The sequence below is a fragment of the Aotus nancymaae genome, unplaced genomic scaffold (assembly GCF_030222135.1).
Source record: "Aotus nancymaae isolate 86718 unplaced genomic scaffold, 86718_ANA_hifiasm-v0.15.2.pri h1tg000008l, whole genome shotgun sequence".
NCBI lineage: Eukaryota > Metazoa > Chordata > Mammalia > Primates > Aotidae > Aotus > Aotus nancymaae.
The window spans coordinates 27,491,905-27,516,254 of record NW_026988419.1 but is presented as its reverse complement, the minus strand read 5'-3'; the positions used below and the strand labels follow the sequence as shown (position 1 = coordinate 27,516,254).

Sequence of the window (24,350 nt, the reverse complement as noted above, 5' to 3'; positions counted from 1 at the left end):
GGAGAAACAGTTGGGAAGGCTGTGGAAGAGGTTTAGAGAGAGAGGACCTGGTCAGGAAACAAGGCTCAGGTCAAGTCAGCCTCTTCAATTCAGGTGACCCACCCCCAACCCCAACCCCTGCCCATGTGGAATGTGGAGCAAGACTTTTTAAACTTACTTAACCAACATTTACACGGTGTGTGCTCTGTGCCAGCTGCCATGCTAAAGTCTTCGAATATCAACTCCTTAAGTATTCACAACATTCCCTTGAGGTAGGTACTACTATTAGCTGCATTTCTCTGGTGAAGAGACTGAGGTGCAAAATGATTAAGAGTTGTGCCTGAATTTATTTAGCCATGGATCAGGAAGTGAAGAATGCTTCAGCTTGTCACCACCTTCACAGAAGAGCTTGCCACCACCACGTTCATGTCTTTTCTGGGCCCTGGGTGGGCTACGTGTGGAGAAGGAAGAGAAGTGGCCAGAGACAGGCTGCAAACTCAGCATAAAGGTTAACAGTGATGTTTCGTATCCTAATAATTTTTTTTTTTTTTGAGACAGAGTCTCACTCTGTCACCTAGGCTGGAGTGCAATGGCACAATCTCGGCTCGCTGCAATCTCTGCCTCCCGGGTTCAAGCAATTCTCCTGCCTCAGCCTCCTGAGTAGCTGGGACTACAGGCAGGTGCCACCACACCTGGCCAATTTTTTGTATTTTTAGTAGGGATAGGGTTTCACTGTGTTAGCTAGAATGGTCTCAATCTCCTGATCTCGTGATCTGCCTGCCTCGGCCTCCCAAAGTGCTGGGATTTTAGGTGTGAGCCACCACGCCCAGCAATAATTATCATTAATACAAGGAATTGTTGCTGAGAATTTTTTTTTGAAGAGATGTTTAATCAGTTTACTTTTTTTAGCATTCTCAAACCTTATCCGTATCCAATTGAGGATCACAGTGAAAAATGATTGGGAGTCAGCTCTTCTCCAGTACCAATTAATAACATGTGTCAGGAAGAATGTGGGGTTTTCTCAAGACAACTACATCCTACTTCCTCATTTAAAATGAGCCTCCAAAATGCTGACTCAGCATAGCACCTCAGAACATGGTATACATCAGCAGTCAGAGTGCCTGAAATGTGAAACAGAAAGGTGAGCTTTGCATCAATTATGTTTTGCCACAACAAAGCTGTGTGACAACCTCAGAACTCAATGGCTTTTGTTGGGATAACTAAATATTTATATGAAACAACAACGAAACAAAACAACGTAGACCCTTGCCTCTTATTACACACAAAAATTACCTCAAAAGGAATCAAAGACCAACATGTAAGAGACAAAACTATAAAACTTTTCGAGAAAACATAGGGGTTGGCCAGACACAATTGCAATCCCAGCACTTTGGGAGGCCAAGGAGGGGAGATTACTTGAGGCCAGGAGTTCAAGACCAGCCTGGCCAACATGGTGAACCACCATCTCTACTAAAAATACAAAAATTAGCCGGGCGTGGTGGTGTGTACCTGTAGCCCCAGCTACTTGGAGGCTGAGGCAGGAGAATCACTTGAACCAGGAGGTGGAGTTTGCAGTAAGCCAAGATCATGCCACTGCACTTCAACCTGGGTGACAGAGCAAAACTCTGTCTCAAAAAAAAGAAAGAAAACATAGGGGTAAATCGTCATGACCTTGGATTCCTAAGTATGACACCAAAAGCATGAGCAACAGAAGGAAAAAAAAAAGATCAACTTGAATTCATTAAAATTCAATATTTTGTGCATCAAAAAAATCAACAAAGTATAAGAGCAATCCATAGAATGGGAAATAATATTTGCAAATTATATATCCGATGAGTCTAGTATCCAGAATATAAAAATAACTCTTTGAACAATTAAAAGAAACAAACAAAAAAAAAAACAGTTAAAAAATGGCCAAGTTACTTGAATAGATATTTCTCCAAGAAAGAAATACAAATGGCCAACAAGAACTAGAAAAAGATGCTCAACATCATTAGTCATTAAGAAAATGCAAACAAAAACCACAGTGACATACCACTTCACATCCACTAGGATAACTGTAACAATTTTTTTAAAGAAAGAAAATAAGTGTTGGTGAGGATGTGGAGAAACTGGAACCTTCTGCATTGCTGGTAGGAACATAAAAGGGCATACCCACTGGAAAACAGTTAGGCAGCTCCTCGAAAATTAAATGTAAGATTACCATACTACCCAGGAATTCCACTTCAAGGTATATACCCAAAATAATTGAAAACAGATGTTCAAACAAAACCTGTACAGGAATATTTATAGTAGCACTATTCACAATGGCAAACAGGTGTAAACAACCCAAATGCTCATCAATTTGGTAACAAAATGTAATAAATCCATATAGCAGAATATTTTTTAAGCACAAAAAGGAATAAAGCACTGCATGCCACAACACGGATGAACCTCAAAACTTTTATGCTAAATGACATGAAAGGACATATATAGTATGATTCCACGTATGTAAAATATTCAGGATAAACAAGTCCATTGAGACAGAAAGGAAATTACAGGTTGCCAGGGGCTGGGGGTGGGAGCATTGGGGAATGACTCCTCAATGGGTATGGGGTGTCCTTTGGAGGTGATGAACAAGGAGTGGTGATAATTGTACAACATTGTGAATACATTAAATGCCACTGAATTGCACACTTAAAAAGGTTAAAATGCTAAATTTCATGTGAATTGCACCTCATTTTTCAAATTTTAAAAAAAGTTCAGGCTGGGCACAGTGGCTCCCACCTGTAACCCCAGCCCTTTGGGAGACCAAGACAGGAGGAGCACTTGAGCTCAGGAGTTTGAAATCAACCTGGGCAACATGACAAAACCCCATTTCTACAAGAGGAAAGAAAGAAAGGCAGGCAGGCAGGAAGGAAGGAAGGAAGGAAGGAGGGAGGAGGGAGGAGGGAGGAGGGAAGAGGGAGGGAAAGAAAGAGGGGGAAGGGAAAAAGGGAGGAAAGAGAGAGGGAGAGAAAAAGAGAAAGAGAAAGAAAGAAACAGAGAGAGAGAAAGAGAGAAAGAGAAAGAAAGAAACAGAGAGAGAGAAAGAGAGGAAGGACGGAAGGACGGAAGGAAGGAGCAAGCAAGCCAGGCATAGTGGTGTGAACCTGTGCTCCCAGCTACTCAGGAGGCTGAGGTGGAAGGATTTTGAGCATGGGGAGGTCAAGTCTGCCGTAAGTCAAACTTGTGCCACGGTACTCCAGTCTGAGCAACATAATGAGACCCTATCTCAAAAATAAAATTAAAATTAAATTTTACAAGGGCAATGGCTTTTTTTCAAGAAATATTTCTCAGTCACATAATCTGTGGGTTGACTGGGGGTAAGGTGATCTAGTCTGAGCTAGGCTAGGCTTGGTTCGAGGCTACAAATTGAATCCAGGTCTGCCTCACGTGTCTCTCATCTTCCTCAGTCCAGTACACTAGACAGGGCATGATATGATTTGGCTGTATTCCCACCCAAATCTCATCTTGAATTTTAGCTCTCATAATTCCCATGTGTCATGCGAGGGATCCAATGGGAGGTAATTGAATCATGGGGGCTGGTCTTTCCTGTGCTGTTCACATGATAGTGAATAAGTCTTACGAGATCTGATGGTTTTATAAAGGAGAGTTCCCCAGACATGCTCTCTTGCCTGCCGCCATGTAAGACGTGACTTTACTCCTCATTTGCCTTGTGCCATGATTGTGAGGACTCCCTTGTCATGTGGAACTGTGAGTTCATTAAACCTCTTTTTCTTCATAAATTACCCAGTCTCAGGTATGTCTCTATTAGCAGCATGAAAACAGACTAATACAGGGCATATTCTTCTCATGGAGATAGCAGAAGCAGAGGGCAAGGCCAATACACAAATGCATTGAAAACCTTGGCTTGCGTAGTGTCTGCTGACGTCCTGTTGGCCAAAAGAAGTCACACGGCTGAGCTCAAGGACAAGGGGCAGGAAGCACACCCTACTGCTGGTAAAAGGTGCTTCAAAGTTGGATGGCAAAGGACAAAGATGAAGGGGGGGGAAGAATTGGGAACTTTAACACAATCCACCACAGCTCTTCCCCTGCACGGGAGACCTCTTCATTCTTCACTCCTAGATGGGAAGGATCCCTCCCTATCTTTTCCACCAGCTTTCATAATTTTTTAGAGCAAAGGGTCTTCTTCTAAGGAATGTGACCCAATTCACTCAAGGTAACTCTTATTATATTGTAAAAAACACAGGTCAAAGTAAGTGTTTATGAAGTTCCCTGGGCTTTTCTAATGTTTAGCAGAGGGTTTAGCATGGGTTCCAAGACAATTATAAAGTCCTCAGTCTCAGATGGGACATTTTCAGATGCTTTAGTTCTCCCCTCCATAGTTCGTGGCAAATTTTAAAACTGACCATTAGTCAAGGGAAGCAAGAGGACATGGAAGATTGCGTAGGAATTTTATGGGCCAGTCCTGGAAGCAGCAGACCTCACTTCTACCTCCATCCTATTGGCCAGAACTCAGTCATACAGTTGCAAATTTTACAGCTGCAAAGGAGACTGACAAATGCAATCTAGCCCTGTGTCCAAGACAAAAAATGAACCACTTAGCCAGTCCCTGCCACATTCTAGATTAAGCTGCCTTTATTTGAATGTCAAATCACCTAAAGTCCACTTTCAAAATGTGTTAACCCCTTATTTGTGGGGCTTTGGGGAATCACTTCTTCAAGGCTGGGGAGCAGAGAGGAGCCCTGACAGTGTGTTTGAGGACAATGGTGACAGCAACAGCTAGAGATATAGGGACTACACCAGCAGGAACAAAATCCAGATCAAAGCAGTGGAAGCCGACACCGGAGCTTGAAGTAAAAGCATGTGAAGCATCAGTGACCCCAGGATTCCAATGCCTGGAATCCAAGCTAGAAAAGGGACTGGGCTCCTAGAGACAAATGCCATCAAAAGACAAAAGCCTTGACCTCATCTGAGTCTGGCCTGGGGAAACAAGACTTCCATGTATTGCTTACATATTTCAATGGTCCATTAATGGTTTGCTCCTTCGACTTTTACAGTCACCCTGAATAAATTTCAGATCGAATAAGCAATAGAATCAAAGTGATTTGGACACAAAAGTACTTCTTTCCTTTCTCTCCCACTCCTTTTGCCAACCTTCCTCCTTATTACAGCTGCCCTGAACCAGGGGCAAGAAAGAGCTAGGCCAGCAGTGCTGTTAACACCTTCAAGACCAAGTAAAGACAAAAAGAATTCAAAAATCATACTTCCAATGTACTCATTGCGCTTCCTGGAGTTGGCAAGCTCTTTATTTCTCTGAAATGACCTCCTCATCTCTCCTGAAATTTCAAGCCGGTTGCCACTTCCACCCTTCTCAACTGGAGGCTTTATTATCTTAAGGTGTGAAAAGTTTCTTCAGCAGAAGTCTGCCTGGGAGAGAAATCGGAGTGATTTAAGCAGTGCCCATATGTGTAGAAAATGGAAGAGAATCCCCAGCTGACACGCCAGAAAGGAAAAATGTAAGCTCAGATGCATTTATTAAGGGAGGTTGCATTATCTGCTCAGCGACTTCCCCTGTCCCACACCCCCCAGCATTTTTTTTTAACTCTCGGATACTATTTTAATGAAAAGGTACCACAAGTCCTCAGCAAATCACAGCTTTGAAGGAAAATGTCAATTCCTATCAAACCCTGAAGAATTGCTGGAGCTGATGGAAATCTAAATTCAGCCTTTGGTTTCCCCATTTTCCCTTCCGTCCCTTCAAACCAGCCCCCTCCTCCGCCAACTTGCCCTAAAGTGCAGGAACAGAGCTGCAAATCAATGCCTGGGGGACAACCCATCAGACAACGGGAAGGTCTGAAGAAAGGTTAAAGCAGAAAGAAAACTAAATTTATAGACTTAGCATTAAAATCTTAAAGGACCTTAGGAACAGCAATGAATCTGATGTTAGGAAAGGCAGGGGCTGTCAGAGGCCACGGCAGGACGGCCTGACAAGGGCTATAAATCTAAGCGAGGAGAGGGAAAAAAAATAGGCGTCCTTTCAGGCTGAGGCAATGTGATGAAAAGATCTGAACGTGGACTTGAAAGAGAGGCAAGGCCGCAGAGGCATGGCGGGGAAGAAGCGGACTGGGGACTGCAAATAAAGGATGAAAAGGGCAGCAGATCGTGGGGGTGGGAGAGAGGAGTGGGCGCGGGCTGGCAGAGGCCTACAACAAAGACACCAGCAATACACTTTGGGCTGTGGAGGGAACTTTGAAACTGATCCCCAAAGAAAGGAAACAGAAAAGATGTGCTTGCTTCTTGCTGTATTGATGAGATGGAATGCAAAGTAATCTTGTAAGCAACCAGGAAGCCCAGGGCAAAAGAAGACTCGGAGGGGACTGGAGAAAGGCAGCAGCATCCAGTGGTTAGAACACAAGCCAGAAGGCCGAGAACTCCCAGGAGTATTTCTAATTTTCATTCACTCATTCTGTGTGTTTTTGGGTTCTTGGTTTTTGTTTCTTTCAATGATGCCCTCTGGAGCCCAAGTAAAATATGGTAAATGCTAATCAGAATATTAGACGTAAGTCAGGCACAGTGGCTCATGCCAGCACTTTGGGAGGCCAAAGCGAGTGGATCACTTGAGGTCAGGAGTTTGAGACCAGCCTGACCAATGTGGTGAAACCCTGTCTCTACTAAAAATACAAAAATTAGCTAAGTGTGGTGGCACACACCTGTAATCCCAGCTACTCGGGAGGCTAAGGCATGAGAATAGCTTGAACCCAAGAGGCAGAGGCTGCAGTGAGCTGAGATTGCACCACTGCCCTCTAACCTGGGTGACAGAGCAAGACTCCATCTCAAAAAAAAAATAGACATAAGACAATTACAACTGAAAATAACATACCATGAATTATTATTAAAATGCCAAGTTCAATTGGTCTTCCCCTCTGGGCAGGCCCAATGGGAAAAGCAGGACTGGCATCACTTTGCCACCCATGTCCTAGAGTAAGGCATTGTTTCCTCTGCCTCAGTTTCCCCCAGTAGAAAAGAAGTTGGCAGATCTGTTTCACAGTTGCCAGAGAGGATTAGCTGAATTAATATCATCATGGTATATTTCAAACCTTGAGATTAAGTTTCATTGCTCAAGTACACACATACACACACACACATATATACATACCGATGCATGAAATGCAAGCTTTTCAGTTTTTTGAAATATGAAAATCAGTTTCCCTTCTCCATATATCTTACATATGTTTCCACCCCATTTGCTTTCTACATTTTATGTCTCTTCTCTTTTCTTAGTTGCTCTTCCCTTCTTATCAAATTTCTGTCCACTTTTCCCAGCTTCTGTCTTCTCCCTTGTCTGCCACCTTGACTCTCCCCAATTTTGCATTTCTCCCATTTGTCCTGGAAGCTAGAGCAACACTGTTTCATAGGTGACTACATATGGCTATTGATATTCATTAGCTTTCTTAATCTGCAGTAAAAAATAGAAGAAAAGTGCTACCTTTCCATGTGTCAGACTGGTTGATTAGCAAGTTCTACTTTTAAAGCATCAAATTCTTATTCTATAGAGAACCTGGAGGTCTGAAAGCTCTGGTATGGTTGACAAATTTCCTTGGACCAACGAAGGAGAAGGAAATCAGCAAAGCTGAGAGATGATCTTGCAGGAGAAATTTAAGCTTCAAAGTGATAAGCATCATTATAACTTTCACAGGTAAAGTCACCTAGGTGTATTTCCCAAGAATGCTGATCACCTTTCATAGCCTATACACTAGAAGATCAAAGGGATTTCCCTGAAACATTAAGAATTTAAAACTCTGGAACCTAATAAATGCCTTCAAAAGTTTTCTATTGCCTATAAAAAGTCAATGTAGGCTGGACACAGTGGCTCACACCTGTAATCCCAGTACTTTGGGAGGTCAAGATGGGTGGATCACTTGAGGTCAGGTGTTTGATACCAGCCTGGCCAACATGGTGAAACCTTGTCTGTACTAGAAATACAAAAATTAGCCAGGCATGGTGGTGGATGCCTATAATTCCAGCTACTCGGGAGGCTAAGGCAGGAGAATCACTTGAACCTGGGAGGCAGAGGTTGAGGTGAGCCGAGATTGAGCTACTATACTCCAACCTTGATAACACAGCAAAACTTCATCTCAACAAAGAAAAAAAGTCAATGTAGATAAGAAAAGCTGGATGTTGCAACTCAGACCTAGCATGTATCATCTTAAAACACAGAAGTCAAAAATATATATGTATAAGGTAAAGGTGTATAAAGAATAAATATAAAATAAAATAAAAAGATGAGAAAAGTAACACTACCTTAGATATTTAGAACCTCCCATAAGTAACGCTTTTTTTTTTTTGGCTTATGTCAGTGGAACCATAAATACATTAACTTAACCTGACTTCTAACTCATTTGGTGAAAAGCTAGTAGACTAGAGATTTATTTGTAGAACTGGGATCTTTCAGCAACTCAGTAACAGGCTTCCTGTTTGACTTTGGGCAAGTTATTTTACTACTTGATATCTAAAGTTACTCATCTGTAACATGAGTAAAATAATATGATAACCATGTTATTTTTGGCACTGAGACTGCTCCCAACCTAGAATGTGTAACTGAATCTCACAGAGGAATTTCACGGAATTAATGAATATCTGCAAATGCTGTAGGCCCTCAAGTCAAATGCTCACTTCATGGTCTTATCATTATAAAGTAGCCATTAATAGCCCCGGTGTCATCACCCCTCCCTAAGTCATCACTCTCCTGTCTGGTATGACCTCTTTGTGTTTAAGAACATGTTGGTCCCTCTACTGGAAGGGCCTTCCCTCTATCCTCCCATCCATCAGAGCCCCTACTGAGACAGCCAAGTGCAAAGGGGTTTCCAGAAAAACTCCAACTGGCCTGTGCACTGGGAGGAGTGTGCACTGGAGTGGAGCCACAGAAGTTCGTGCTGTTTGTAGCGGAGAGGAGCCCAGCCTCTCCTCTTCCTGGGTGGAACCTGGAATTCAATCTGCCAGGCAGGAAGCGCGCTAGCAGGACTCCGGCTTTGTGGAGAGTCCTTGTTTCCCTTTATTCCCTTTTGCCTAATAAATGTGATTATTCTCACCCTTCAAAGTATCTGTGAGCCTAATATTTCATGGCCGTGTGACAAGAGTCCAGCTCTTAGCTGAACTAAGAAGGAATTCCTACAACAGTGCTACATCTTCCCTCTAGAATGCGTAAGAAATCATATTAACCTTGATTTGTCTTTTATTCCTTCCTCCTTAACACCCTATAATCTGGTTTCTGTCCATCACCCTATATAGTTTTGATTGTGTCAAACGCAATCATTTTCCTACGTTCTAGTCCTTTTGCAAAGGTGTGTTCTCTTTTCCACTCTTTCTAGAGCTGTGATGGTTTGTGTCTAGACTTCAGAGATGCTTCCATATAGTAGATGGCCTCCAACCTTTCCAATAATACCTTGGCAGAGTCATGTCTTCCTGCTGAGTGACCATCTCTTCTAATTCTTCTCCATATAGCATTTCTGATAGATGGTTTGTAATTAGGTGGTTTTCCTATCAACTCTATGTATAATTTCCTATCAACTCTATATATCAACTCTATGTATAATTTCCAGCTCTGTTTCTTATCTCTTTTAGATCTGCAAGTGAATTCTGTCCAAGATACCTGTATCATATCTCCATTGCCATAATAATAATGTATAACAGACAATTTTAAAACTTAGTGGTTTAAAGCAGTCACTGATTGCTCATGAGTATATGAATACTCTGGATGGTTTTGTGATCTGGGCCTAACTTGACTGATCTCAGCTGCGTGTGTTCACACATCCGTGTCACATGGTGGGTGGGTAAGAACTGGGAGCTCTCAGATGGCCTCAGAGGGGACAACTGGCCTGGCTCTTTCACCTGATTTCTCACTCTCTAGCAGGCTTACCTGGACTCGCTCATATGGTGGTGAAAGGATTACAAGAGAGTAAACACACATGTGCAAGGCTCAGAAATATAACACTGTTACTTCCACCACATAATTCTAATTGACCAAAGCAAGACACATAACCAGCCCAGATGCAAGGGGTAGGGAAGAAGGCTCTCTTCTTGATGGAAGGAGATGCAGAATCATATTTTAAGAAATATGGATTCACAGAGAGAAATGATTGGGACCATTTTTTCAATTATTCTACTATAACACCTCTCCATAAATGTCCGGCTGTCATACACAGATGAACAAAGAAAAAGCTAACTTCCTTCTGTGAACTTGTTGGCAATTCTATCAGCATTCCAAGACCCTTAGCTCCCTAAGATTTGAACTTCAAAACCATCACTCAGCCTACCTCAAAATCTCAGCATTTTCTGATGATACCACATCCTGGCTAGACTCCGGGAATCATTTCCTTACAAACATCTGCATTTCCAGGGAGCCATCACTCACTGCAAGTCATCTACATTCCCCTTCTAGTATCATCACTTTGACTCTCTCCACTTCTTGCAAAAATCTCTGCTTCTGATCATGCACTTCAACCAACATTTGCAAATATGTGCAGGCTAGTGTGCACATCTTCAAAATGAACAGTAGAGAAGAATCAATAGCAGAATGCTAGAAAATTAAAAAGAAAGAAAAGATATAACAAAATTTAATGACACAATAGTTGAAATCCACCTTATCTATGTCTTCTCATTGAACCAACCCCTGAAAAACTCTGAGAATGGCATATTAATATCGTCAATCCATTCAATTATGCCATATATCCAACTCTACTTATAAATAAACATATATAATTATTGGAAAATTCATTGATCTGGGTCTTATTGATATGACTGCTATCAAAATTAACCATCTCACTGGGCACGATGGCTCAGGCTTATAATTTCAGCACTTTGGCAGGTGGATAATGTGAGGTCAAGAGTTCAAGACCAACCTGACCAACATCTCTACTAAAAGTACAAAAATTAGTGAAACCCCATCTCTACTGAAAGTACAAAAATTAGCTGAGCATGGTGGTGGGTGCCTGTAATCCCAGCTACTTGGGAGGCTGAGGCAGGAGAATCACCTGAACCTGGGAGACGGAGGCTGCAGTGAGCCGAGATGGCACCACTGGACTCCAGCCTGGTTGACAGAGTAAGAATGTGCTTTTAAAAAAAAAATCTTGCAAGATAGTTTTCCCTTTGCTAAATTCATTAGAGCCAACACGTAAAATACATGTTGTGAGGGTTAATACTGAGTGTCAACTTGATTGGATTGAAGGATGCAAAGTAGTGATTCTGGGTGTGTCCATGAGGGTGTTACCACAGGAGATTAATATTTGAGTCAGTGGGCTGGGAAAACCAGATCCACCCTTAATCTGGGTGGGCACAATCTAATCAACTGCCAGCACAGCCAGGATATAAAGCAGGCAGAAAAAACACAAAAAAGCTAGACTGGCTTAGCCTCCCAGCCTACATCTTTCTCTCGTGCTGGATGCTTCCTGCCCTCCAACATCGGACTCCATGTTCTTCAGCTTTGGGATTCAGACTGGCTTCCTTGTCCCTCAGCTTGCAGACAGCCTATTGTGAGACCTTGTGATTGTGTGAGTTAATACTACTTAATAAATTCCCATATATATATATATATATGGGAAAACATGCTTTTGAAAATCTAGGCACATGGGAATTAGTTATGGTTCCCTAGAGGGACAGGACAGTCCTGTCCCTCTAGGGAACCATAACTAATTCCCATGTGCCTAGATTTTCAAAAGCATGTTTGAAAACTATAACAAGATCCAGACGCAGTCAATAATTTCTAGAACTAAAACCTGTAGTTGAGATATAGTGTCCTGTGTGGGCTAATACATGGAAACGTTTTTCATGAATGTGCTCATTTTTATTCTCAATCCTTACCTGCTGTTCTGCCAAAAAAGCCCATCTCCCTGCCTTATCTCCATTTTAGCCCATTTCTAGAGGACAAGGATTTTGTCCCTACCACAATTCTCTTCTCCCAGCTTCCCCACATTGTTCTGGCACATAATTGAAATGTAATAAGTATTTACTCCTTACTGTGGTGGTATGGGGCCATTTCAAACGGACCACCCCTTGTTAGTAAACTTCACAAAGGCACAAACTTATAGTGGGAAAGTGCAGTCTTTTGAACATCTGGAATAAATGCCAAGACTCTGGGCTGAACATTCTTCCCTAGAGATTTCAAATCTGTCTTTCTTTTGAGTTTGTATGTGTGTGGTGGTAGCTATTATTCTTGAAAAACCAATGTTTGGTGCTGCTTCTCTGGATTTTAGACTCAAAGCCTTAAACTAACTTTAACCCATTAACTGCCGACCTCTATTCTTTTTTTGGAACTTTGTTCCCCTTTATGCTTTCCTCACTCTGTGTCTTTTAGAGCCTCAAATTCCTGGTCTCAGAGCCAACATTAAAAGTCCTTGGAGGGAGAACCCCTCATCCCACTAATTTTGTTTAGCATAAATCTAGCCCTTTATCCTCTGTGTTTTCTGTTGCTCAGTCATTATTAACCGCCATATGTAATCGCAAATGCTGCCTCCCTCTCTACTTTCTCAGGTATTCCAAGCCCAGTGTTGGGGGACCGCTTGATCCTCTTTGGTTTTCTTCAAATCCTGAATTGGTCATTGATTTTTTAGTTTCAACCAGGAGGATAGAACCAGGATCAGAGAGGGCTCAAGTGCCCAGATTGTTTTCCTTTTATATCACCCCATTTGTAAGGGATGCTTCTACGACGTTGACTTCAAGCCCCATATTTTACACAGCTTCCTCTAACAGAGTCACCTTAGCCCTCTTCTCTTCTCTTTCCCACACACTCTTAAGGCCCTAGAAAGTCTTTCTTCAATCCATACAGACAAGCAGTTCCACTTATTAGTTTGATTCAATGCCAAGTTACTTTTCTGAAACACTTTCAGACTGCATTATAAGCCAACACTCCCACGAGAGCTGGCCTGCTTCCTTCCCACACTGATGGTGTGAGGAGGGAAAATTCCCCACACATCAAAGAGCAATCTCACCCAGGTCTGTGATTGGTTGAGAGGCAATAGAGGGCGTGGTTCTGGGTCAGCTGTTCCGCTCCTCTACCCACCCTCTTTAAACTGCAGAATGGAATAAATGATCAACAAAAAATTAAGCAAATCAAACAAGATGAATTAAATGAGCTTGTCTTTTCACATGATAATCTGCATACTGATAGCAGTTTCGAATCAAGATGGGAGCAGTAGCCAAAACTATTAGTAGGTTGGGAAATGGGGTGCATCAGGGGTCAGATTTATAAAACAGTGCTCTTTAGCCAAACCTCTGAAATACTAAACAAAAACAACACTCAGATATGTCGAAAAGACCAACCCAAAGCATCTGGTTTCCTTAGCTGGTGCACATAGCAGGAGAAATGTTGGCAGAACATTTGATTACCATAAAATAGAGAGCTATGCAGAAACCACATTAGAGTAAACTCAACCAAAACAAAGTCGAATGTTTGAACTGTTTTGAAGAGATTATGGTGGAGACTTGGAGAAAGGTCTAGCCTGGATTAATGAGAAATGCAAATGAACTGGCTCAGAAGCAAACCAGCTTCCCCTGTGATGTGACCCTTTGCCTCTCAGATTTGGGGGTGAAGTAAATACCTGTCATCTACAGAACTGCTCAGAGGCACATCACAACCACATGATGGGTGACTGGGCCAGGCATGTTAACCATTTCCAGAGAAGTGATAAGTCAGCTTGATGCTGAAGTGTGTCTGCAGATCCGGCTTAACTGCCAACTCCACCCCTCTCTTCCTTTCAATGAAGAACTCCACGGAGCAGCTGGTTTTGATCATTTTGTCCATAGCAAAGACTGTGAGAAACACATTTATTTTGGTAAAACACAGCGCATATATATATATTTACACATATATATTTGCACATGCTTTCTCTCTGGATTGTATAGATGTCTACGTATTGTCCAGGGTTGGCAATAACCTTCAATCCATCTTTCAGAGTGTGCTCTTACGGGCTGTCAACAAAACCTTTCCTAATTTGGGTTTTTGGCAGCTGAACCCAACCACCACTGGAAACCAAACTGCTGGGCTTTAGAAAGCCCAGCCCATCCATCTGGACAGGCCTTTCTCAAAGGAACACTGACCTCCCCTGGAGACCCTCCCCTCTAAGCCCCTCTTAGCATTATTGTGTTGAAAGAGGCTGTTGAAAAACCAATATTCATTTGAGAATATGCAAGTGTTCTCATCATGCTCTCCAAAGCCTATCCAGAGTGAGAGCATAGAGAGACTCAATGATTTGTGGGCTTGGAGGCTCAATGAATCAGGAAAATTCTCCCCAATCTAGTGTTAACAAAAAGAATAGGTGAGGGAGTATGAAATTAGGTTGACAGGATGACTAGGAGTCTTGGTTATGGTTCTGCCTTCCTGTCAGGGGAATGAACGCTGACTAATAACTTTGCTGATGGCGAGTTATTTTCATGAGGGCATTTTAAACGGCTGCTCCTTCTCCCCAGATAGCCAGACTGCCTCATGCCAGGGAGCCGCCCCACCCCCTTTGCTTCTGCCGCCCCGTTGCCTGGGTTGAAAAATGTGAGGCAGCTGTGGGAGATGAGAGCCAGACATCCTTCTATTTACTTATTTAACTAGTCTGCTGGCCTGGGTGCAGTTATGTGGCTTTCCATTTACATGAGCTGCTAATTGGATATCAGTACCTGCCCAGCCTTGGTCCATTCTTAAGGGCCTCTAGATGCAGGTCTTGGCTATTTCACTCCAAATATTTTGTGGGTGCAAATATGCTTTGGGTGCAAAATGTGACCAGGTAAAACAAATGAGAACAGTGTTCTTGATCTTTAGCATGCTTGAGAACCACCTGTGAACTTGGTAAAATACACAGTCTCAGGCCCACCCAAAAGGTTCTGATTTAGTATGTCTGGAGTAAGGTCTGAGCATTTACATGTTTAATAAGAACTTGCATTTCTAACAACAAAGTGATGCTGGCATTGTTGGTTTGCAGATTACACTTTGCATAAGCCACTGCCTTTGAAGGACGACCTAGCTAACAGAAAAGGTTACAAATTTGTTCCTTTATCTTCAATCAAGTCAACAAAGAACTCTTGTCCTACAGGTGCAGATGCTTATCTCTCCCTGACTCCTTCCACTGCTGAGCTTATCCTTTAGGGCTTTGCTTGAGTCCCTCTGGAGCCTAAGCCAGCTCCTGCAACCTAAGTAATACCTCACTTACGTGAATTTCTACTGCACTTCAACATACTGCTGCCTGCTTTTGTCCTAATTATGCACTAATTGTTCCCTGCATGTGAATTTTGTCATAGATCTGAACCTTAATGCAATTGGACAAAGGCCCTCTCAACACTCACAAAGCTAGGAGTAGGCACAGAATGCTCTTTAAAACACATTTCAAAGATCAAAGCAGAGCTAAATGAGTGTGCTTTGGAATGTAAGAACAGGTAACACTGGAGAGCTGTGACCATAAAGGAGTCATCAGATCAATCCATCACCATGTCATTTTGGCTGAGGTTCTAAATTTTTTGTTTGAAGTGGCTGGCATGAGATAAAGAGAAACTCTGCTGTGTAGAAGAGTAATTGACTTGCATTTTCTGGTATTTTCTCTAGATAGAAATTAGTTCAAACTATTTCCAAGATGTTCAAAAATTGGATGTGGCTGCATGAAACAGGTTAAAAAGTTAGATATGGTAGGGACTGACTATGGAATGGCAATGTGGGAAGTGTGGCAGACCCTCTTCCCAAGTAAATATCATATAAGTTCTGAAAATTATAAAAGGATAATTAAAAGATAAGATGTATTTTCAAGCCCTAGAGCAACCACTAAGAAAACAGTTCAAAAAATATGGAGTTTAAAAATTATTAAGGGCCATAAATTTTTCTGCTAGAAAATATTCACTTAATGAAAAAGAAGGTAGCAAAGGAGGAACAGAAGAACAAAAAAAAGAGACATAGGAAAAAAAGAAGTAAATTGGCAGACATAAATCCAACCACACCTATAGAAACACTAAATATGAATGGATTACACAATCCAATCAAAAGGCAGAGATTGCAGACTAAATAAGAAAACAAAACCCAAATATACTATGTCAACAAAAAATATATGCTAGATTCAAATAAACAAATTGGCTGAAAGTAGAAAAATGGAAATAAACATACCACGCAAACAGCAGTCATAAAAGAAATGAAGTGGCTATAAATATATCAGACAAAACAGGCATTAAAATAAATAATGTCACTGGAGATTAAAAAAGACATTTCATAATGTTAAAAATTATCAACCCATCAGGAAAATATTGTAATTATAAACCTATATGCAACTAATAATAGAGACCCAAAATACATGAAGCAAACATTAACAGAATTGAAGGAAGAAAGACAATTCAATAATAGTTGAAGACTTCAATATCTCAATTTGAACAATGGATACAAGAACTAGAGAGAAAATTGACAAGCATATAGAAGAAATCTAAATAATATACCACCCAATAACAGAAGAATACATGTCCTTAGATAGCACACATGCAATATTCTCCAGGACAGACCATACACTAGGCCATAAATCAAACCTCAATAAATTTAAGGGGAGTGAAATTATACAAATTGTTTTCCAGCCACAGTGGAATAAAATTAGAAACCAATAACATAAGTAAATCTGGAAAATTTAAGAATATTTGGAAGTTAAATACATACTCTAAATAATCAATGGCTCAAAAAACAAATCATAAGAGAAATAAAGAAATACTTAGAAATGAATGAAAATTAAAACACAACATTCCAAAACATAGGGGATGCATCTACAATACTGCTTAGAGATGAATTTATAGCTATGAATGTCTATTTTTAAAAAAGAGGGTAGATCTCAAATCAATAACCTAGTCTTTCACATTAAAAAACTGGAAAGGAAGAGAAAGCTAAACCTAAAGCAAGCAGAAGTCAGAAAATAATAAAGAATAGAGCAGAAATAGATGAAATAGAGAATAGAAAAAAATCAACAAAACTAAATATCGGTTATTTGAAAGAGCAATAAAATTGACAAACCTTTAGGTAACAAGAAAAAGGGAGAAGATTCAAATTACTAAAATCAGGATTTAAAAAGAGGCATCACTACTGACCTTAAAAACATAAAAATAATTATAAATTAATGGTATGTCATACCTTATGTAATTGTGCCATAGTTCTTATATATTCTGTTCTAATTTTTTTATTTATTTTTATCTTTGCTTTTTCAGTTTGGAAACTTTCTATTGACATGTCTTCTAGCTTACTGATTCTTTTCTCAGCCATGTCCAGTCTATTGATGAATGCACCAAAAGCGTTGTATTAGTCTGTTTTCACAGTGCTGATAGAGACATACCCAAGACTGGGCAATTTACAAAAGAAAAAGGTTTAATTGGACTCATAGCTCCACGTGGCTGGGGAGGCTTCACAATCAGGGTGGAAGGCAAGGAGGAGCAAGTCACATCTTACATGGATGGTGGCAGGCAAAAAGAGAGCTTCTGCAGGCACACTCTTATTTTTAAAGCCATCAGATGTCATGAGACTTATTCACTATCAAGAGAACAGCACAGGAAAGACTCGACCCTATGATCCAATTATCTCCCACCAGGTTCCTCCCACAACACATGGGACTTATGGGAGCTACAAGATGAGATTTGGGTGAGGACACAGAGCCAAACCATATCAATCATCTTTTTTTTTATGGTTTTTTTTCTTTCTAGCATTTTCTTTTGTTCTTAGGGTTTCTATCTCTTGTATATTGTCCACATTTTTCATGAGAGCTTTTGGCATATGAAAGAGTTACTTTAATACCCAGTCTCATAAATTCAAAATATCTACCATATCTGGGTTTGGTTCTAATGCTTAACTTTTTTTTTCAGGCTGTGTTTTTGTCTCTTTAGCATGCTTTGTAAATTTTTTTGTTGAAAGCCAGACATGACATACTGGGTAAAAGGAACTGAGCAGTAAATAGGCCTTTAGTGTTAGATTTTAGTTTATGGGAGGAGTAAGGCTGTGTTTACTGTTTGCTATAACTGCAGGTGCCAAAAGCTAAATTTCCTTTAGTGCCTTTGGTTCTGTCCCCCTACTGTCTTTGGGTTTCTCTAAATGCTACCTAGTAAATAGAATCTGAATCCTGTAGTCCTTTTACATATATAACTCACTGTTGTTGTACTGAAGCCTATTGATGTAGTATTGATTCAAGTTATGAAATGATAAAACACTCATCAAACAAGTGATAGAAAAAAGAGTATCTATGAAAAACCAAATTAACATCATATTTAATGATAAAATATTGATTGCTTTCCCCTTGAGACTAAGAATAAGACAAGGTTGTCCACTCTTACCATTACTATTCAATACTATATTGGAGTAGCCAGAGCAATTAGGCAAGAATAATAAATAAAAGGCATCCAGATTGGAAAGGAAGAAGTAAAACTTCTTCTTATGTCTCCACCCACAGATGACATGATCTCTTATTTAGAAAAAACTAAAGAATTCACACAGAAAAATGAGTCTAATAAAGGAGGTCAGCAAAGTTGTAGGATATAGGATCAATATATAAATATCAGTTGTAGTTCTATACAGTAGCAATGAACAATGCAAAAATAAAGAAAACAATTTTACTTACATTAGCATCAAAAAATTAAAACATGTAAGAATAAAAAGGATAAGATTTACAACCTGAAAACTACAAAACATTGTTGAAAGAAAGTAAAGATGTAGACAAATGGAGAGACAGCCCATGTTCATAGATTGAAAGACTTAATAGTGTTAAAATGTCAATACTCCCAAACTAATCTATAGACACAATGCAATCCCTAGCAAAATTTCAGCTGGCTGTTTTGGGAAGTTGAGGGGAACTGACAAGCTGCCTCTAAAATTCATATGGAAATACAGACTTCCTGTGTAGCCATGGCAGCTAACGCTACTACCAACCCATTGCAGCTGCTGCCGTTAGAGCTTGGACAAATGTATAGGATCAAGAACTCACATTGTGATGAAGAGTGATAAGGAAATTGTTGGTACTCTAGGATTTGATGACTTTGTCAATATGGTACTGGAAGTTGTCACTAAGTTTGAAATCACACCAAAAGGAAGAAGGATTACTAAATTAGATCAGATTTTGCTAAATGGAAATAATGTAACAATGCTAGTTCCTGGAGAAGAAGGACCTGAAGTATGAATGAGTTTCCTTGACTTATGCTAGATTCTGTTTTGTCTTATAATGACAAGAAAATTGATTTTTTTTTCACCTTCTAATGTTTAAATCCTGTAAAGCTAAGTTTCCTGTTAAAGGGAAGTGCTTTGAAGATGTGTACCCATTTTTGTAGGTTAATCATGATTATCCTGGAAAAAGAAGAGTTTCTTATTTAAAGATGAAAATAAAGGTGTTTTTGGTTAACTGTCATTTTATTTATTGTATTGCAGTAGCCAGTGGAACAAAGATTGTAGTTATTTTTCCACTTACTTTGGTCATTATATGCCTATTTGCCCTCTCATTTATATGACCATTTGATTCTCAAACAAAAGTTGTTCCAAACAAAATGATGAACTTTGATTTGAACAGGTGCATTTAAACAACCAGAAATGATCACTTAGAAAATTTAACTAAAATGCTGTTGTTTTGTAATGAGGATTTTTCTACTGATTTCAAATTCCATGAACTACTCTTGAAAACAAACAGAATATACAGGTAATATATACACATTGTAGAAATGCAGGAAATATCTATTGGCATTACCCTAAAGATAGAAATTTTATCTATTTGCTTGTAAAATTGGTTCAGAGGGTTATTAACTTAATGTAGTTATTACCGAATTGCCAAGATATTAGTGGAGACAGAGTTATAAGGTAAAAGATACTAAAACAGCCAAGAACTCTGGGCTCAGGTCAAATCAAGGAACTGATAGGATCACTGAACTGTATAAATTAAGTCAAAGTTAAGAGTTCCTATTAAAAACAAAATAAACAGGCAATATATGTACATTGTAGAATTGTAGATAGGCAAAAAGGAGAAAGTTGATCATACGTTGCTGTATATCTTCATAGACTTTCTCAGTCTACTCTCAGAACACATTTTACTTGCTTATCCTGAATATACTGTTTTTACCTTCCACTTATTTTTTGAATTTAAATGGTGAATATCTTTCTGTGTCAAATATGTCAACACTAATGTGCACATAAATTTTATTAAATGGATTTACTATTCAAAAAAAAAAAATTGCATGGCAAGAGCAGAGGCAAGGGAGGGAGGAGAGGTGACAGACTCTTTCAAACAGAAACTAACGAAGCAATAACTCATTACTCGAAGATGACTCCAAGCCATTCCTGAGAGATTTGCCCCACGACCTAAACACCTCCAATTAAGTCCCACCTCCAACCTTGGGAATCAGATTTCAACATGAGATTTGGAGAAGTCAAATAACCAAACCATAGCACACACCACACATAAAAAGTAACTCAAAATTGATCATAGATCTGAATGTAAGAGTTAAAACTATAAAACTCTTGGAAGAAAACAGGAGTAAATCTTCATACCCTTAGAATGAGCAATAGTTTTTCAGATTCACATCAAAACCACAGCAACAAAAGAAAAATATACGCACTGGACTTCATCCAAATTAAACACATTTGTGCTATAAGTGATGTTATCGAGAAAGTAAGAAGACAATCCGTAGAATTGGGAGAAATATTTTCAAATTATACACCTGATGAAAGACTTGTACCCAAAAAATAGCAAAGGAGGAAACACAACTCAGTTCTTTAAAACCCACTTTAAACATGGGCAAAGGATCTGAATAGAAAGTTCCCCAAGGAAGATACACAAATGGTTAACAAGCACATAAAAATATGCTCAAAATCATTCATCAATAGGGAAATGCAAATCAAAGCCACAATGAAATGCTACTTCACACTCACTCAGATGCCTACAATAAAATAGGCAAAAAACAGGACGTGCTGGCAAGAATATGGAGAAACTGGAACACTCAGTGCATTGGTGGTGTGAATGTAAAATAATGCAGCCACTCTGGAAAACAGTTTGGCAATTCTTCACAAAGTCAAACATAGAGTTACCATACAGTCCACCAATCTCTCCCCTAGGTATATACCCAAGAGAAATAAAAACATGGCCACACAAAAATTTGCATACAAATATTCATAACAGCATTGTCCATTCATCAGCTGATACATGGATGGATAAAATGTGGTATATCCATACAACAGAATATTATGTTAAGGTAGCAAAAAGAAATGAAGTTCTGATAATCCCACAACGTGGACAAACCTAGAAAACACACTAAATCAAAGGAGCCAGTCCCAAAGGCCACATGTTATATGATTTCCTTTCTATGAAATGGCCAAAACAAGCAAATCTATATGGATATAAAATAGATTAGTGGTGCCTGGGTCTGGGGTGGGCTAGGAAGGCATAGGGAATGACTTCTAATGGGCATAATGTTTGTTGGGGGTGATGAAAGTGTTCTAAAATTAGATAATAGTGACTTGCAAAATTCTGTGCATATACTGAAAACCATTGAATTGTACACTTTAAAGAGATGAACTATAGGAATGTAAATTGTATTTCACTAAAGCTGTTTAAAAAATTAATATGGTGAGTGTGATAGCTCAGCACCTCCACACACTCAGGATGGCTGGAAGTGGAAAGGCAGAGGATGTCTAAAGTGGTGTGCAGTCTCCTTCCACATGGCTGGATCCAAATTCTCCTGCCATGTCCTCAGGAATCTCTCTCTCCCGGGACTGCTTTCCTCTGAGTTTACCTTGTTCTCAGGCAGACTGCCTCATCAAGCAACCAGCAACTCCAGGATTACAAGCTTCCATTCCACCACTTTACCCACTCCAGTAAAAAGACTGTTTTTCCCAATACTTATAGACAAAGCCCCCAGGCTGCTTCTCATTGGCCTGGCTTGGGACATTTGCCTACCATTGAGTTAGTCACTGTGGTCTAGGGAACAAGCTCCGACTGACCTGGCCTGGATGCCACGTGCACTGCTATGTGGGTGATGGCTAGCCCACTGGGACAACAGATTATCATGTGTTGTGGTATTTTCTCCTAAGAATTTTGAGGTGCTGATAGCAGAAGCAAGAATGGGTATTGGGATCCACTACAGTGGTAGAAAGTGTAATTTAATAAAGCAGTGTCATTAAACCTTCTGAGCGTAGCAATGAAAAGATCTATTATGATCCCTGGAAGTGATTTTTAAACCCATGTGAAAAAAAAGGGTGTGCCCAAGGTTGAACAATAGACTTTGATTGAATATCCAGCTACACAGATGGCACCTCTTGGAAAATTTCCAAAATGAGAGCAAACAGTTGAAGGTCTCTATGGTTTTGATAAATCTCATCCTTGGGATTCTATAGCTAGACTTGGCACAATTCTGACACATAGTTCCAATTGCAACTTATCCATTTCATCATAGTATACACAAACCTGACTTCTAATAGCAAGACAGCAGAATTAGAGGAGCCTATGTCCCCCAAATTAAATGAGGGAGTGGGGTGAGGAGAAGAGCTGCAAATACAGGAAATTTTAAGGATATTATTTTACACTGGGGGCTTTCCCATAGCTTAGCATTTTCATGCATTAATTTCTCTTTGCAAATAAAGACCAGATGCTATCTTGTAGTTTTTGTAGTTTCAGTAGCAATTCTGCAAAGTAGATGTAAAAGAAATTTTTCAAAATATTACTAGTTTGATTATTGAGAATTTTATCTTGTGAGAATGCTGCTACTACTACTATTAAAATTAATAATAATAGCTAATAATTATTGAGCACTTACATGTAGTAGCTAATTTAATCCTGACAAAACTTTAAGAGGATGGTATCATTTCAACAATTAGGATACTCAGAGAGGTTAAGTGACTTATCTGACATCACAAAACTAATAAAGGAGGGGGCAAAAAAAAATTTTTTTTTTGAGATAGAGTCTCGCTCTGTTGCCAGACTGGAGTGCAGTGACATGATCTCAGCTCACTATAACCTCCACCTCCTGGGTTCAAGCAATTCCCCTTCCTCAGCCTCCCAAGTAGCTGGTACTACTGGGGTCTGCCACCAGGTGCAGCTAATTTTTTGTATTTTAGTAGAGATGGGGTTTCACCATGTTGGCCAGGATGGTCTTGATCTCCTGACCTCGTGATCTGCCCACCTCAGCCTCCCAAAGTGCTGGGATTACAGGCATGAGCCACTGCACCGGGTCAGGGCCAGAATTTAAACTCATCTCCTGGTCACTTATTTTCACCACCTTACTTGAATTTTAGGAGATAGCCTCTAAGTTATTAGACCCATCAGAAGACTTAGTGATTCTGCCATGAGGCCTAGTTACTGCAGTGACCACAAAGGCACACACATGAAACAGCACATGCACACACACATACACACATGTGTACCACAACTGTCACACACTCCCAGACTGCTTCTGTTCCAGCTGATCTGATGTCTCTCTCTCACTTCTTTCTCAGAAAGGCAGCCAACACTCAGATGTGGAGTCAGAAGTCAATGCCATTTCCTTCCTGGGCAACCCTTTATAAATTGCTTAAACCCTCTAATCTTCAGTGCTTGTAAAAGCATTCTGCCTCCCTCACCATGTCCTTGTCAGGATCAAATAAGCTTATGTTGGGCAGGCACTTTGGATGTATAGCTGTAGCACGTGTATCAGAGGAAGACATTACATTCATTCACCTTTCTCACAGTGGCTACAGAAATGGGGCTCCAGGCAGGCCCCTGCTCCCGCTTTCAGCAGCCCTTGCTTGACGTTCAGAGTATTGGCTACATCATTCATTCTTCCTGTCTCTGAGGAAAAGAATGCAAAGAGATAAAAAAAAAAAAAAAAAAAAGCGGAATTGGGTGCCTTTACTCTATGCCAGCCTAAAGGGGCATATACCAGACTCTTTCTACTCCTCAATAAGTAATTTGGGTCTAAAAGTCAAAATAATCACCAAAACTCTATAGCAGCCAGCTTTCAGAAAGAAATACTCACTGGTAACAAGCTGATATGACTGGGATCTTCTCCAGACATTTTCAGGTTACACAAATGACACCAGATCTAGTGTAATCCCCACTGAAAGAGAAGGCTCTGCATTTTCCAGGGCTGGACTCAAAGAAGACTCCACTGCTCAGGGACAGAACCACAATCCTGGCTTGCAGATCTTTGTCATTAACAGATGAAAGAGAAGGCATGGGAACTCAGAGAGGCTGTTTGTTAGAAGAGAGAGGGTTCCCCTCCCAAGGCCAAGGAAGTGGGTATCCTCAGAGAGTCACCTATCAAGTTTGGAGGAATCTATAAGAAAGGGAGGCTAACAGGTTGTTTGGTTGGTTTCTTAGTCCTTAGGCTTTCCAACTTTCCCAACCTTCCTAACCCCAGGTAGCAATAACCGAGGGAAGATTGGTGCCAGTTACCAG

At 40.2% G+C, this 24,350-nt stretch overlaps 1 long non-coding RNA gene and 1 pseudogene across 2 annotated transcripts in view; one reads left to right on the top strand and one right to left on the bottom strand.

The window, feature by feature from the left end:
* LOC135273650 (uncharacterized) overlaps nucleotides 1–24,350 on the bottom strand; it is a 240,019-nt gene that overhangs the window by 87,105 nt on the left and 128,564 nt on the right. The window lies entirely within an intron of this gene.
* Nucleotides 18,845–19,115, top strand: LOC105712843 (U6 snRNA-associated Sm-like protein LSm5; annotated as a pseudogene).